The following is a 17,553-nucleotide window of genomic DNA, read 5'->3' on the forward strand; positions in this document are numbered from 1 at the left end:
ATGCTCTTTCCTTGGCCTTCTTTATGCCTATCCTCCAATTCTCCTGGTTTTCCGAGGGTCATCAGCAGGACCAGGGTGTCTCTGGCGGTGTTCATCCCGGTGGTCCCTTAATGGCCTTGGCCGGGAACTTTCCCATGTCTTCTGGAGATGAAGGTATGTCCTCCATGGGTGGTGCCCAGTTGTTCATCTCCCTTGAGGCTAGGTGTTCCCACCTTCTCCCCTCTCATCCATTGTGGTCTGGAAACTGAGAGGAGGGGTCTGGAGGCATTAGGGTTTTTGGCAGCTATTGCTGGGACTGTCCCAAGGGTGTATTGGTCCTCTATGCTTAAGTCTTACAACCATCATTGAACCAATTGTCCTTTCTTGGTGTTCCCTGATGGGTGTTCTCGCAGTGGTCTGTGGGCTGCCTGACATTTAGCAGTTTGTCCATGAGGGGGCTGAGAAGGGGTTGGCTTTTTCTCCTCTCAAATCTCAATGGCCAGCCATTCAGACCTTTCAGTTTCCTGGTCCCCTTTGGCTGGGGGTCAGGGATGCTCTGATTTCAAGGCTCTTGAAGGGGTGCTGGATTCTGGTCCTGTGTCATGATGCCTTTCCCCCCAGCATCCAGACCAAGTCCATCAACCCCGGAAGCAGGCATCATATTACCTGGAGCAAACCCAGCAACCCCTGTTAGGGGGCTATCTGGGTACCGTCCTGGCACCTATGGCGCCAGGCTCATATGGGACATCAGTCCTGGCGTCATAGGTGCCAGGCTCATATGTTAAAACTTACCTGATGCAGACCATGCTGCAAGGGATCCAAGCATCCAAGCCCATGTGAGGCGTGAAGGGACTATTTTATCTTAGGGACTATTTTGTTACTCGGGTGTGGCTGTGGAAGAATACTTACCTGGGACCACTTTGAAGGCTATTTAAACCACGACCGAAGAGCAGCACATGCTTCGCGTTATTCTGCATCCAGCAGCGTAAAGCTCACCGTGTCTGCAGTCAGCATCCAGCATCCTGCCACGCCCGCCTCGAGTCCAGAGTGCCTAGAAAGAAGGGAAAGAAGAAGAAAGGTTAGAACAAGAACTTTACTGGATTTCTTACCTGATTTCGGATTCAGCGCATCTTCGAACCAGAAATAGACTTCATTTTAAATGCGTTGCATCGCCAGCAGCAGCACCGCGCCATACTCACCGTTCCTCGCAGCATCTCTACGATCCGGTGTGGTCTCCATCACCTGGTTGCAACATTCCAGCACGTAAGGGGCACAAGAGAACATCAAGGTGAGCCAAGGGAACAGACAAGGACAATCTCTTGCCACCATATGCTTACCTGATTTACCGCAGGAGGTATTATCCACCAGCAAGCCAAATCCTCCTACGCTGCACCTGCAAGAAAAGAGAAAGCACAAGTTAAACCTTGGCATCATTTACCGGAACGGTGTTACAAAACACAGACGCTTACCTGAACGCTTTCAGCTGCCACAAGACGATCATTTTTTGGGTCTAAGCTGCAAAAGAAACAAGGAATTGGACAAGAGTGATTAATCAGACATTTTGAACTCATTAGAACTATGTACTTACAGCCTTTCGCCCGGAGGTTTGGAGCCAAGATTTGTCCAGAACTCTTCCAATATCCTCAAGCCAGTGAAGTAACTGGCCATCAATGCACCCCTGCATTCTTCGCAGGATGGAGAGCTCATCATACAAAACCATAAGGTGAGCTTTGTGAAAGGGAATGTCAGAAGTGATAAGTGGGGACGCAGGTGGCTAATTCCCTTTCCCCGTCTTTAGGAGACTACTTCTACAGGTCAAGAAGACGAAGCTATGTGGGCCAGTCCAGTCAGTCGTCTCTGCACTACGCATCACGTTGGTGGAGACCGTGGCTGTCCAGTTCCGCTCGACACTCCTGTGGGAGCCAGGTGAGCATAACATCCTGGCTATGTTACAGAAGCCTCCCTTTGAGCCTCTGGAGGATGTCAAGCTGAAGTGGTTGATGATGAAGACTACCTTTTTGGTAGTGGTCACTTCTGCTCATCGTCTGAGGGAAATCTGGGCCCTCCTGTGTCAGCCTCCAAGCAATGTTGCTGGGTGGAGATGAGGAAAGGAAGGACCCAGGTATGGGGTTTGACTGGGGTTGGGGGCGATGGTAAGTATGTGGAGTGGACAGAAAAGGGGGCATTGCAGAGAGCACATCATTCCATTTAAAAAAAATGTTTACACTCAGACAACTGCCTATATACCCTGTGTATTGGATGGATTTTTCATGTGGTGGAATCCCGGGTATAAATTGCAACCGGATTCAGGATCTCTCACAATGATTTTTAGTCCAATCATGAGACCCAATTCTTGTTTCTCAATCTCAGGTATATTCATTGGATTTGTCCAGACAATCATAGCTGTGCAAGGCTGATTCGTCATGTTTGTTCAACCAAGAAGAATCCTGAAATGGCCTAAAGGAAGTTCAACCCACTTTTAAAGGCACAATTCGTTTCATGTTCATTTGTGAGTTTTGCTGCTCTGCGAGGCAAGATGTGCACAGAGATAGCGGACTCTTGAATGCTGTTTGAAGGTCTTTTGAAATGTTTTCAGAATTTTAGACAAGCACTTTCAATAGTTTTGTTTCGTAGGTGTTCATTTTTATTCCCTTTTTTTGCCGGATGAAGTTTTTTGCATTTTTTGTACCCCTTCATTTAAATGTTTGTTCAGTGTTTTGTTAATTTTCCTCTTACAAAAAAGAAAAGAAAGTATCCTGTGGAGATGGAGCCAAGTACCCCCACTCAAAGCTCTGCCCCCATAATGGCTATATGTTGGGAGCCAGAGTGTGAGACGCGTGCAGTGCCAGTGAAAATACCTATACTGAAAAGAATCCTGGAAGTGAGGTACCCATTGAGGAAGTCATATATGCACTCACGACTATATGACGTTCATTCGAATGAAATCCTGGAGGAAGTGTGAAAACGGGCAATAAAGAAGATTGGTGACGTTATGCGAAGCAGAGCTGATGCATCCGGAAAAGAGGCTGAAGACCATAAACATTCTATTACATCTAATTAGAAGGTGTTAAAGATCAGCAACATTTTGGGTTGGAGATGAAGATGCTCATGCTACAGAAACGATGAAGAAAATCCAAAATCATTTTACGATTGTACAGACTAGGTAATGCAAGCAGACAAAGTAATCTTAAGGCTGGCTACGTAGGGAATATATTGTGGCGATGCGTCAATCTATATGCTTAGGGATGCATAGGCTATGGATGTTCCACAACACACTTTAGCAGAGCCTGGAGCCTTGAATAGAAAGGCTTTTTCAGTGTGGCGCAGTTGGAAAACAACATAATGATGGAGGTGGATTCAAGAAAGGCTTGGCTGGCCCAGCACCAGGAAGTCAATGCCACTGTGGGCTTGGATGTTCATGCACTAGCTACAGAACATGCAAAAATAACAAACTCCTATCTGAAGTGAGGAGCAAGAATATTGAAGACGTCAGAGTTTCATCATTTGATACTATTTTAAATACAGAAAAGCTATGAAATATGGTCTCCAGTCACATGGTCGGATGAAAATAGATACTGAGTTCAGCTGTATTGAAACCAAGAGACAGAGTATGCCTATACTCCCTTTTATTCTCAGGCACAGAGAACATTTCCAAGGCCAATGTTCAAAGGCTAATTTACTGGTAGACAGCAAGAGTGATGATATATGGCAGGCTAATTAGGTGGGCAGCTATGGTCATCATCAGCCCACCATCAACTGGGTGCCAGATTGCGTGCTGCTAGCATGAGTGGAGTATTACATAGGGGTACAAGGATGCCAACCAATTGTAGAGCAGCCACGTAATAGAGAGCCCTATAGTATATGTAACCAATAGGATGTCGTGTATTTGATGACGTTCATAGTGATATGTACTAGAGGAGGGCTTAGTTGCCCACCTTACAGTAGAGACCCAATCACTTTCCGTGATAAGCATGGAACGTATACCTAGATGTTCCCTTTAAGCCTATCACTTTCCCAAGCAGGTTTTTGTAGTTTGCCACATAGATTGATGTCAATGATGACGAGTTTTTACCATGTAAGCTATGTTTTTTATGAAACTGGCTGAGTGAGAAGATCGAGCGGATGTTCGTTGATGTTCGTCGTAACTCCCTAGTTTAGATAATTGATATTCAAACAGACATACTTTGCCAACTTCCTGAGTCAGTCTGATTATTGATGCTTCAATATATTCTGCATCCACATCCATCTCAAAGTATTGCTACCCCGTCTTAAAGAGCCTACCTAGTGTTGGGTACACAGGTTCACGTGGTAGCAGAATGAGGATAGTTAAAGACCTTTCGACCAAGTAGGCTTTTAAGGGTCTCGAAATATTGAGTGTCCTCTGCCATTTAGCTGGAGGAATGTGAAGCTCCCTGTAGATAGCAGCCATTAGTAAAAACTTGCAAGTCACCGAAGACAGGTGGGATGAGTCCTCGTTTCACGGAATTCCCCTCCCGATTTCTACATGCAGCTGAGCGGCTGGTTGAGGAGGAGGAGGTTGAGGAGGAGGTGATCTCGAGGGTCAGAAGCTGAAAACCCGAATGGTGACTAGACTGAGAGAGAGGGCAAATTGTACATGGGCATTGAGTGGGGAAAATGATAAAGGGATAACGGGGAAAGAGTAACGTAGGGTTGGTTGAGGTATGTTTAGTTTAAGGACAAAGAACATCACAGTTTACGGTATATGGTCGAGGAGCGATCCATATAATAAGCCCAGAATCGTTCATCAAGGGACGTTTTAAGAAGAAGTTGTTCTATAGTCCAAGTGGACATACCTACGCTACGAACGATCAAGTACTGTTAAAAAGAACAACTTATACTCTGATCTCAGTCATTATTAGGTGCAAGAGGATTCATGAGGAGCGTTGACAGCAATTTATGTGGGCCGGCAAGTCTGTCAGTTTGTCTGTCTGTCTGTATGTTGTATATGGTAAAGAAATTATGAGATATTGAAGAAATGAAAAGTAATTGATTGTGGTAACAGGCTGAAATGTGATTATGTATTTATTTATTTGATTAATGATGTTCATTAAATAGGTAGATCGAAGTAAAGTGAAACATAGTGGTTTGGAGCTGTGACAATTGGTGCACGCTCGTATTGTATTTTTTATTTCGGAAAAGTATTTACTAGTGTAAAGTAATTGTAAGTATTGACAGTAGATTGTGACTAATCATGATGGAGGATGTTACTCCGCTTATACTTGTGTAGACATCTGCCAAACCACGCACCCAAGCTTAAGCAGTACCGTGCAGAACGGGTTAAGGGCACGGAAGATAAAATGTTGATGCCATGGCCACAAGGGGGATCACTGGCAAAGGCAGTTTTGCAACATATGATGACATATTTGCATGCATCGTACACAGGAAAGAAACTAGAAAAGAGATTAGCTAGTTTAGAGCTTTCAAAGATGTACCAGGAGGAAAGGGAAGACCCACCTCCTTTAAGAGAGCTTAAGGCAGTGACAGGGTATAGCAACCCGACACATAAGTCACCTGCATGTAGAGTCCCAAAAAGCCTCCAGAAAGAAATGTGATCCCACGGTACAAGGAGAGAAGTGAACGACCAGATATGTCTCTAGATATAGAGAGAGAAATACAAATATGGAAAGGAGAGAAAAACAAAGCTAACAAGGCAGCGCTCATAAAGAACAAATGGATGGGAGGTCAGATATTGCTCAAACTTGATGGGAAAAGCATTGAGGAATTAAGGCAAAAGGAAGATCTGGACGAACAAGATAAAACAGACAGAGAACGAAAGAAGCGATTGAAAGATGACGAGGCTAAAATAAAGAGTAGACAGAGATGGGAACAATTGTATCAAGAATAAAAGTTGAGAGAGCAGAAGAGCAAAGAAAGCATTATGACAGACAGGCAAAAGGCAATCGAAGAACAAGATAGGTTAGAAAAGAGAAGAGAAGAAGAGGAAGAACAGAAATTAAGAGATACAAGAATTCAAAGATGCAGAGAGGAAGAAGTGCGTAGAGAAAATGAGAGAAGAGAGGTGAAAATACAGGAAGAGGAAAGGGTTAGGGAGGAAGCAAAGAAACTAAGAGAGTTTGACAAGGAAATGCAACACAAGAGAAGTCAAAGAGCACACGACATTGATTGCATATGGGGAAAGAGTTAATGGAACCTAAACCAGTAGTGGCAAGGGAGGACATAGAGGAGTTCTTCCCGACACAAGAACCAATGCCAGGACCCTCTAGAGTTGAATTGGAAGAACATTTTTATATGGGATCTATTGGAGACAGAATCGAGAAAGCTTATCAGGAGATGAGGACAAAAAGTAAATCGAGAAATAAAGGGAAAGACGATTGATTTGAGGGAGCTCAGTCGCGAGGCAAAGAAGGGGGTCAGTTTAGCCTCGAGCATAGAGCATTGTCTTCAGACAAACTAACGTTAAACAGAGATGAGGAAAGGGAAATTCATACTAGTTGGGGACAAGATATGTCAGACAAAGAAAGAGAAACCGTCCGTCGGGAGGAGCACGTTAGTATATGTGGTCCCGAGGGGTGTTCTCTGACAGATATGGAAGTAAGATGGTCGGATCTGGACCTACCTAAATTGAAGATGCCAAAACCCCTGGTACAGCCAAAAGGCAACCTCTTAATGAGAGGGGGGATCACCACCTTATGTGAGCAGGCTATGGTCATTTCCAGGAAGAAGACATTGCAGAACCGTTGTCCCTGCTATGGACAGACAGACGATGGGAGACAAGTGCGATTTTGGGATTTCACAGTTCCCTTTGTTGGAAAAAGAGGGTGCCAGACCACAGTATAGACCATGGTCCCAGATGGATAAGGATAATTTAAGGTGTAAACTCCTGAGGTTAACTTCGGGCGCCAGAAAATGGATCTATGAATTAGAAAAAAAGACAGGAGGAAATACGCTCACTTTAGGGGACATTAAGGGTCTTCTAGCAGCAATCCTTGGGAAAGAGCTGATGACATTTGGTCAAGAGCAGGATACGCCAGTGTCACCGCACAGAACACAGCGCATGATTGAGCGCTGTTTAATAATTGTAGAGTGGCAGTCTGGAAAGCACTTTGAATACAATATCCTGATACACCAGATATGGGAGCTATAAGGGCAGGAAAGATGCAGGAAGGTGAGGATCCGCTTGCTTACATTCAGAATTTTCAAGAGCGTTGGTCTTTGGAAACACGGGATCCGTGGGGAAAATCTATACCTGTATTTTATAATATGTTATGTCAGGGACTACCAGATAAGGTACAGAGGCAGCTTAAGAAGCTGGTAGGTATGGAGGCGAAACCATGGGCTGAAATACAGCTGACCATTGCGCATCATTGCTGACTGTTGCAGGAGAAAAATTTAAATAGAGACGATGCTAGGAAGATTGAGGAGGATAAGCTAGTACAGAAGAAGCTATCGAAGTATGCTATAGAAGGGGCAATGTTAACTAGTGGAGAAGGCCAAGGATCACCACAAGCAACTGGCATACTGCAGGTGAATAACCAACAGCAGTTCGATCAAGGAGGGAACGGATTCATACCAAGAGGTAGGAGAAGATTCTGCAGAAGAGGAAGCTTTCAGAATAATCAAGGGAATTATCAGAGTAACCAAGGTAGGTTTCAGACTATGCAGAATGATAATCAAGGCATGAAGGGCGGGCAAATCAGAAGACCCCCTCCTGTATGTTGGACATGTGGAATTACAGGGCATATAGCGTGAACATGTGGGAGCCAAGGGTATGTACAGAATGGGCAGTTCTCAAGAGGATGGACCGCTTATCCACCTGTATATAGCTCAAAAAGTAGGGACAGGTTCGCCTAAAATGAGACAGTGTATCAATTACAAGAGCCAAGAATGCAACAGGCTTTGCAAACACAGCAAGCACCATTGAATCTGCCACAAGGGCAGTCACAGCATGCATCTATGCAGATACAGCCGACTACAAACACAGGACAGTTATTGACTCCTAGGATAGGGGTGTCACTGTCAAGGGTGGGAATACTTTTACAGGAACATGAATAAGTACGTACCCACAATAGGACAGCTCCCTAGGTCACTTGATGTGTTCAGTAGTATCTGGGACTCCCAATCCTCAAAAGAAACCAAGGGTTGACATCACTATAGGAGGCGAATTCTTTTCTTTTTTAGTAGATGCAAATCACTCATGTAGAGGGAACGCTTTCATTATCGGGTAGATGAATGCTCAAGGATTCTCAGCAAATACAAGTAGAGTTCCTTTTACTGAAAAATTGCTAGTCTCTATAGGAGAATGGGATATGTCTGTTCCATTGTTGTATTCACGGCAGACACCAGTTAATATACTGGGCTGAGATTTAATGACAAAACTAAACATGACAATTTCTTTCACTGATGAAGGCATAGTGTGTTCAACGCCAGGAATGCATTATTTAAACATGGGTAAACTTATTATGGCATTTACAGAGCAAATAGCCAAATGAGGAGTACCATTAGAACCAGAAGTATTTCACTACGGGGTACGCATTTTGTTAACATGGATGCCTGGTATTGTGGGTAAGACTATGAGAATACTTGATGAATTTCTCTTTAGGCCAGAGATTCCCATGGACGAAGAGGGGGGTACAGGTTTTTCCCTTAGAGTTGGAAGCAGCTGTAGTGCGAGGAGAATTGGCTATACTCATAGGATTTGACGATGACATCAGATCATGGAGCACAGTGATTGCTATCGGCGAGGGTTACTGACGTCACTGATAAGGACATATTTAGAGATGATCCATCAGATGATGATGTAGTATTTGAGATGAGAATTACATATTGGGTTAGGGCAGAAAGACGCAAAGTTCCACAGAAAATGATGATAGTGCAACTGCATCCTGCATTTATTGATGAATATATGGCGAAAAGGCCAGTTTGTATATGGACTACGGGCCCCTATGACGTAGGGCTATTAAAGGGGGTTGGAGAAGTTAAGATTAAAAAAAAGCCAGGAGCAATTTTAAGACAATATCCGCCATTATGGATCAGGGAATTTTAGTGACGTCAGAGTCACCATGAAATACTGCTGTGTACCCTATAAAATAATCTAAGAGGAAGTAATGGTGTTTAATTGAAGATATGAGGCTGATTAACCAGATTGTAGTGGCCGAGTTTCCTCTAGTTTCCAACCCGGCGACGATCCTATGTAGTATCCCTGTTGAGGCGCGATGTTTCACTGTGATTGACTTGAAAAATGTGTTTTTCTCAATCCTGTTTCATAAAGATTCGCAGGATCTGACGTCATTTACATTTTGTCAGTCTAAGTTGAAAATCACAAGGTTGCCTCAAGGGTACTTTGAGCCTCCATCAATTCTCAATAGAGTCCTGCAGATGGACTTAAGCAATATTGATTTGCCAAGTGTTGTGTTGCAATACGTAGATGATATTCTGGTCTGCAGCACATCAGAAAAGGAGTGCGGGCGTGACTCAGTTCAGCTAATGATTATACTAGCAGAGAAGGGATATAAAGTGGACGAAGAGAAATTGCAGTACTGCCAAGAAGAGGTGTTATACATAGGACAGTTCATCTCACATGAAGGAAAGAAAATTACACCTGATTTTGAAAACAGCAAAACCGCACATGATCAAGCAAATACAAATGTTTTTAGGACTGTGCAATTATGTCAGTGCGTGGGTATTTGATTATAGTTCTTACACGAGACCATTGTTGCAAGCCCTGAAAAAGGCACAGAAGAATCAGGAAAAGATTGTATGGACTGAGGAAATGGAGGAAGGGTTTGATGCATTATAAAAGGCAATTTGCACAGCTCCAGTTTTAGGGATTAAAAATTATTGTGAGGAATTCTTTTTATTTTCACACATAAATGGAACAGTCATAACAGCAGTGCTCACACAGAGAACTATGTTGGGGTGCTAGCCTCTAGTATATTACAGTGGGATTTTGGATCCAGTAATGAGGGGTCACTTCCCTTGCAAACAATCGTTGGCAGCTGCCGCATTCGCGATTGAGAAATCTACCAGCATAGTAATGGGGTGTTCCATGACGTTATTTGTTGAACATGCTTTGTTTGCTGTTTTGGAGAAACCTAAAGGTACACTGACATCTCAAAGAGCTTCTGCATATGAGGTGGTTATATTGAATCCAGCGATTAAAATAGTCAGATGTAAAACAGTGAACCCTGCCACGTTTGTAGCTGAACCACTGGCAGGGGACGAGCAGGTACATGACTGCTAAAATTATGAGGAATTTTATGATGAGATCCATAGGGTGAATGAAAATGCTCTTTATTGATGGTTCTTCGAAGATCGATCAAACTGATGGACAAAGATATTCAGGTGCCACTGTGGTAAAACACAGGGCTAGTGGTGAATTTGAAGTAATGACAAGTGTATGACTGCCGTCTCACTTTTCAGCACAGGCTGCAGAATTAGTGGCACCTATTGTCGTGCTTGAGAATCATGCAGACCAGGAAGTAACGTTGTACAGTCACTCTGCATACGTGGTGTCAACCATGCATGCAGGGCTAGCACGTTGGAAAAGTAGGGGCTCCCTCCGAGCGGACGGCACTCCAGTGCAGCACGCTGCCTTATTGGACAGACTTATTAAACCACTACAACTCCTAGTAGTCATCACAGTAGTTAAATGCACAGCGCACACTAAGAGAGCAGATTTTATTTCACTCGGAAAGCAAGCCGCAGACGAAGAAGCAAAAAGAGTTGCATATTCACCTGATATAATGAGCTTTGATACGCCTGATGTTTAAGAAAGAATGGTGGTGATGATGATTGTGAATGAAAGCTTTAACCATTTGTCGAAAACACAATTGATGGAAGTTCAAGTTGGAGCCCCACAGGATGAGAAAGATCTGTGGACACGGAGGGGGTGTTCTTTAACCCCTTCTGAGGCACTGTGACAACAGGAAAGCACTGGTAAACCGGTGATACCTGCAGCCTTATTAAGGGTAGCATTGTAACAGCTACACTACCCTGCGCATGTCACTAGAGAAAGCCTTGCAGCAACCATTGAAGAGGACTGCTTTGTACTGAACATGTTAGAACACGTTGCTTTTTATGTAGTAAAATGCATTGTATGCTGTGATATGATATGATATGATATGGCATTTATAACATGCCTATACACAAGTGTTTGAAGTATGTCAAAGGTTTACTGCTGGGCACACGCTGCGAACAGTCAGAGGAGTTATTCCTTGTCCAAATTGTCCTTTTCAGCATTTACATATCGACTATGTTGATATGCTGCAGGTCTGTAATGGATATAGGTATAGGATAGTGCTGGTGTGCCCCTTCTCTATGTGGATCGAGGTTGGTCCATGCACAGACCTTGACGCCACTTGCACTGTGAAGTTTTTAGTCTGAGAAGTATTTCCTAGATGGGGAATATGTGAGGGGTTGAAATCAGATAATGGCACACATTTTGTGAATTAGGTTTTTGAACAAATAAGTTTATTACTGAGCATTAAGCATACATTTTCTTCTGCTTATCACCCGCAAGTGAATGGGATATGTGAGAGACTCAACAGTCTGCTCAAAGAGAGGATAACCAATCTAAAGTTAACATTGAAAAAAGGATGGCTGCATTGCCTGCCCCTTGCATTATGTGCATTGAGGAACCAACCAGGCTCTGACCATCACCTCACACTCCATGAACTAGTTACGGAGAGACGAATGAGGACGCCTCTCACCACTCCATTGAGGACTAGAAGTGATTCCCAGACAACAGCAGAATTGTTAGGAAATGAGTTATGTGCTTATCTAACATGTATGGTGCAAGTATCTCTGTCATTTCAGACCAAGTCAAAAGGACGGGGTGCTGGTCTCAGAACACAGATGAAGACCATACAGAAACAAAAGTTCAAGAATTACCCATACTTAGACTATTTCCAGGTGACTAATGTCTGAATTGAAATTTTATGCGAAAGTGGCACGGCCCATTCATAGTGGAGGATGTTACGCCATTGGCAGTATAAGTACTAGGGAGATGGGCATGGATGCACCTGGGGCCGTAAAAGTCTACACTGGAGAGATCACCACACCCCCAATCCATTCAAAAGCAAGCCACGGAGAAGTTGAGCATGTGCAGACTAGATCAATGACGAGGAAGAAGGACGCAGAGACTGTCTAGTAGACAGAGAAAGAGTAGATTGGACTGTGGTTCTTCCGAGACACTCTTTGTAGCTGCTAAGCAATGAGTGAAAAAAGCTATTGTTTTTGAGCCACAGGTGTTTTCTATCCTTGGATTGTGAGGCATTGAGATCCTGAAGAAGAAAAATGCCAAATCTCACATTCCTTTTCGACGACTGGAAGAGGGAGCAGTTTCCCGACTCCTTTCTTACCGAATGTCTCTTTGGAGGCACCCATGGTGGTGTCTAATGGTAACACTCATCGGATCATTTTTGCTGTTTTCCTCTTCATTCTTCATGCATATCCTGCGCTGGGTTGGACAACTAGTGACATTCACCTGTTTCTGCAAGATGCTAAAAATGGTCCCATTGTGAGGAAACTGCTCGCAGCCATTATTGAGCAGATCCTCCAGCTACCTGAGTTTTGTACGGAAGGTACAGATGGTTCTATCTGATGAAGATGCCCACAAACTGCTTGGCATGATCTTTTATTTTCTGCTCCCCAAACATCCTTATCTTGTTGGATGACATACTAACAGGTGTGTTTCTGAGGGATACCAGGAATCGACATGCAATAAATTGGCTGATACATTATATCATCAAGCATATTTTTCTACTACCTGAGCACCGAACAAACTTGCCTGATTAAAGTTTTGTTTTCCTTCCTTAAAAGTAATCATGGGCAAGATGGGAAATATTGATAGCAATAATAATAATGTGGCAAACAAGGAGAGATCACAGTGACATGCAAGAAGCCACTGTTGCTGGAGCTGGATGTATTGGTATGTAGTGTATACATGTATTATATTCATCATTATTATTCTGTTTCTCATGATACATACTGTATATTATGTTGGTCCAAAGGGAGCAGTAGTTCCTATGTATCTTCCTAAGCAGAAGGAAGGTACAGATATAGCAATTATATGACAATCAAGGCCCTACGTGATTGTTCCTACCCCCATAGCATATGTAAAAACACTGATTTAATTGACACATGTCCCTGTGATTCCTCCAGTAAGAAGGGACTATGCTGATATACTTCATGAGATGATCATAAGAGCTCATGAGGCAAGAAATGTACCTAAGAGAAGTGCAAGGGAGGAAGACCATGATTTGCATGACTACCTAGACAGCACAACACATTTGTGGAATATCATGTGGTATCAGCACATGAACGATTTTGGAAAAAGAACCTCAGAGGAGGAATGCTATTTGAGTGCACTCCTGCCTTATAGTATGGGAACATCTAAGATATTCATGGCTGTTGAAATAGATGTTCAGACAGCGCATTGCCTATCTCACATAGCCCTCTGCCATGCAAGAGATCAGTTCATGGGCTGTACAGCATCTTTGGTATGGGCAACAGAATGGACAGCTCCAGATGAAGATGATTATGTCCAAGACACAAAGACAAGAGCAAGAGCACACACCAGAAATCATGTGATAAGATATGAACAACCTCGAGTGAAAGGAGCTGCAATCAGATGGGAAGTAAAGAGAAGGCTTTAGAGCCCAGGAAAAACTGCAGAATACATATGAAGCTGGAAGTAAAGAGGCCAGATGCAGATCTGGGGATCAGTACTTTCTCCAGAAGGCTGAGAGGAAGGTGTGGTTATCTGCTGATCCTGGGTGGTAATTGGTCGCCGCAAGTCAACCATTGACATTCTGGAAAATGGATGCAAACCTTTATGGCCAAAACCTGCTAAACTACTGACATGAGTCGAAGACATAGGAGGGCCTTTGCAGATAGTGCCTCTAGATAATGCAAAATTGTGTTTCAGAAACAATGACACATGAAAAGTTGGAGGGAATCAAAATTAAGGTTGAATCTTTGATGTACCAGGAATAAACATTGGAACAGCAGGGATAATGGATTATTACTGGGCCTGTGGATCCAAAGCTTAGATGAAGCTGCCCAGAGATTGGGAGGACAGTGTTCTATAGTGATCGTCAACGTTCCACCGTTGGTGATTCCTAAAAGTGACTTGAGCATTGGTGAATTTCCAAAAGTCGATGCTCACCTGAGGAAGAAGAGCTCTGCTGTGCTGATAATTTGAATGAAGAGAGAAAACTATTTTTCAGCTAAATCAATAGAAGCTTTGGATTCCATTTCATATGAACACAGATTACGCAGTCAGACCTCATCGATATTCATGATAATCTTCATTCCCAGGATCCAGACTGCAGCAAATACTAAGTGGTTACAGAAAACCACATGGGAATTGCTACAGACGATTAACACGACCATCAAGGGATTCAATGCCATAAAGTAAGAGCTGAGAGCCATACGACTGATGACTCTTCAGAACAGATATGTCCTGGACATGATTACAGCTATGGCTGGAGGTGTTTGTGCCAAAATCGGAGAATCATGCTGCACATTCATATCTTCTCATGATGACGAAAATGGCACCTTGACAGACGCCATAATGCTGCTGATGAAATTACACGTCCAGATGATAGATGAAGTGGAAGACATTGCTGATGACAGTTGGTTTGGATCAATCTTCTCATGGGTTCCACAATGGCTGGTGGACATGTTCAAGTTCCTTGGAGCCCTGATAGTGATGGTTTTGCTTGGATTTTGTGCGATCAGGATAATAATCTCACAATGTAAGAAGACTGCAAAGAAAGCTGTAGGAATGAAGATCATGATTGATGTCGAAGCAGGATGGAACACTAAGGAAATGACAGATGAAGAGATCAGAGACTACGTGAAGGCCAGCATCCATGCACCTGAGGGAATGAAGTTCCTGTACCCAAAGAACCACAAGAAGTATGTGCGGAAATGGATCTACTGCAATCCAAATGGACAATGCATTCTTATGTCCCGGAATAAAGATGAGCATGTGAAATCAGCAGAATGTCTGAAAGGAGTCATAAAGATATGGGTACCAAAAAAGCATTTCTTCAGACAAGGATGTCTAGATGTGAAGGATAATGGGAGAGTGGTCGATGGATCGCCCAGAGGGGGGAGTGTAGAGGTGGAGCCAAGTATCTCCACTCAAAACTCTGCCCCCATGATGCCTATATGTTGGGAGCCAAAGTGTGAGAAATGTTCAGTGCCAGTGAAAATACCTATACCGAAAGAAATCCTGGAAGTGAGGTACCCATTGAGGTAGCAATATATGCACTCATGACAATATGATGGTCATTTGAATGAAATCCCAGAAGAAGTGTGAAAATGTGCAAGAAAGAAGATTGGTGACATCATGCGATGCTGTGTTGATGCATCCAGAAAATAGTTTGAAGACCATAAACATGCTATTAGATCTAAGGAGGAGGTGTTAAAGATGAACCACGTTTTCGGGCTCAGGATGAAGATGCTCATGCTACAGAAATGATGAAGAAAATGCTAAATCATTTTACAACTGTACAGACGCAGTAACGCAAGCAGACAAAGTATTCTTAAGGATGGCTATGTAGTGAATAGATTGCAGCGATGCGCCAACATATATACATAGGAATGCATAGACTATGTATGTTCCATAACGCACTTTAGCAGAGTCTGGACCCTTGAATAGAAAGGCTTTTTCAGTGTGGCGCAGTGGGTAAACAACTTAATGATGGCGGTGGATTCATGAAAGGCTCATGTGGTCCAGCACCAGGAAGTCAAGGCCACCGTGGGCTTGGATGTTCATGCAGTAACTACAGAATGTGCGGAAAGAACAAACTCCTGTCTGAGGTGAGGAGCAAGAACATTGAAGACATCAGAGTTTCATTATTTAATAGTATTTTAAATACAGAAAAGCTCTTAAACATGTCTCCAGTCACATGGTCAGATGAAAATAAATACTGAGTTGAGCTGTATGGAAACCAACAGACAAAGTATGCCTATACTCCCTTTTATTCTCAGGCACAAAGAACCTTTGCAAGGCCAATGTTCAAAGGCTAATTAACTGGCAGACAGCAAGAGTGATGATAGATGGCAGGCTAATTGGGTGGGAAGCTATGGTCATGACCAGCTCACCAGCACCTGGGTGACAGCCTGCATGCTGCTAGCGTGGGCGGAATATTACAGAGGGGTACAAGGGTGCCAACCAATTGTAGAGGGCCACGTAATAGAAAGCCTTATAGTTTATATAACCAATAGGATGTTTTGTATTTGAGGACGGTCATAGTGATTTGCACTAGAAGAGGACTTAGTTGCCCACCTAACAGTAGAGACCCAATCACTTTCCCTGATAAGTATGGAGCGTATACCGAGATGTTCCCTTTAAGCCTATCACTTGCCCAAGTAGGTTTTTGTGGTTTGCCACATAGAATGATGTCAATGATGATGAGTTTTTACTATATCAGCTATGTTTTTCATGAAACTGGCCGAGAGAGAAGATCGAGCGGATGTTCGTTGTAACTCCCTGTTTTAGATAATTGATATAAAAACAGACATACTTTTCCAACTTCCTTAGTCAGTCTGATTATTGATGTTTGAGTATATTCTTCATCCCCATCCATCTCAAAGTATTGCTACCTCGTCTTAAAGGGCCTAGTGTTGGGTACACAGGTTCATTGCTTTGATCTTTTGGGATGTATTGACCCACTCTGCTATGCTATGCGGCATCACTCTGATAGTATGGTGCAAGGAACTGCAACAATGGCGGCAAAACTCTTGTGCGCACCAAAAACCTACATAAACCGCGTTCCAAAGCACAAAATAAGATGGATGCACAACCATCCACCCATGGTACATGTGTGGTGGAATAGAGCACACCCTGCAGAAAAGGTGCCAGTGGGCTCCATGGCCAGCAAACAGAGTGCAGAGGGAGAAGCAGCGCTTTGCAACTGAAACTCCAAAATGTGCCTATAAATGACATTTGCTTTGTTGCTAAAAACTCCAAATGCCTATAACACAACACTTCTCAACATTCAAAATCTTGCTTAGTGCTAAAATTCATGTAATCTAATGAAGCATTGCGAACATACTATGTCCTAATGTGAAGAGCAAAACATTCATCAAACTGGATTGTCTGTAAACTGACAGCCCCTGTCAAAATCTGGGTGCAGTACCTTGGGCTACCGGAATGACAGCTTCAAAGTGATCTAAACTAAAAAATCTGCCGGATAAGCAAACATAAAAAGGATTGTGGCTAAAAAGAATACAGATCTCAGTTGCTTTTTATTTCACAGAGTTAAAGCTAAGAAAGTAATGTATTTATGTTTGATGCAACAAGTTTGGTTTTTCCTGGATCTTTAATTAAGACTAAATTAGCATGGCTGAGCTGCTACCCTTTGGAAGTGGACAAACATGTTTCTCCCAGGGGGAGGGATATCCTCTCAGATGAAACTCACGGGCAGATGATAATTGTGGGTTAACCAAGAATTTTGTCTACAGAAAGAGAATGAACAATAGAAGGCCCTTCAGCCCAGGAAACAGAGGTGTGAGAGGGTCGTAAATTGCTCCTGGAAGGAACTTCCCCAAGGAGGGGGGATGCTCTTGGACTCCCAG

This window comes from Ambystoma mexicanum, chromosome 4q (assembly GCF_040938575.1).
Source record: "Ambystoma mexicanum isolate Mex_15411 chromosome 4q, UKY_AmexF1_1, whole genome shotgun sequence".
Taxonomy (NCBI): domain Eukaryota; kingdom Metazoa; phylum Chordata; class Amphibia; order Caudata; family Ambystomatidae; genus Ambystoma; species Ambystoma mexicanum.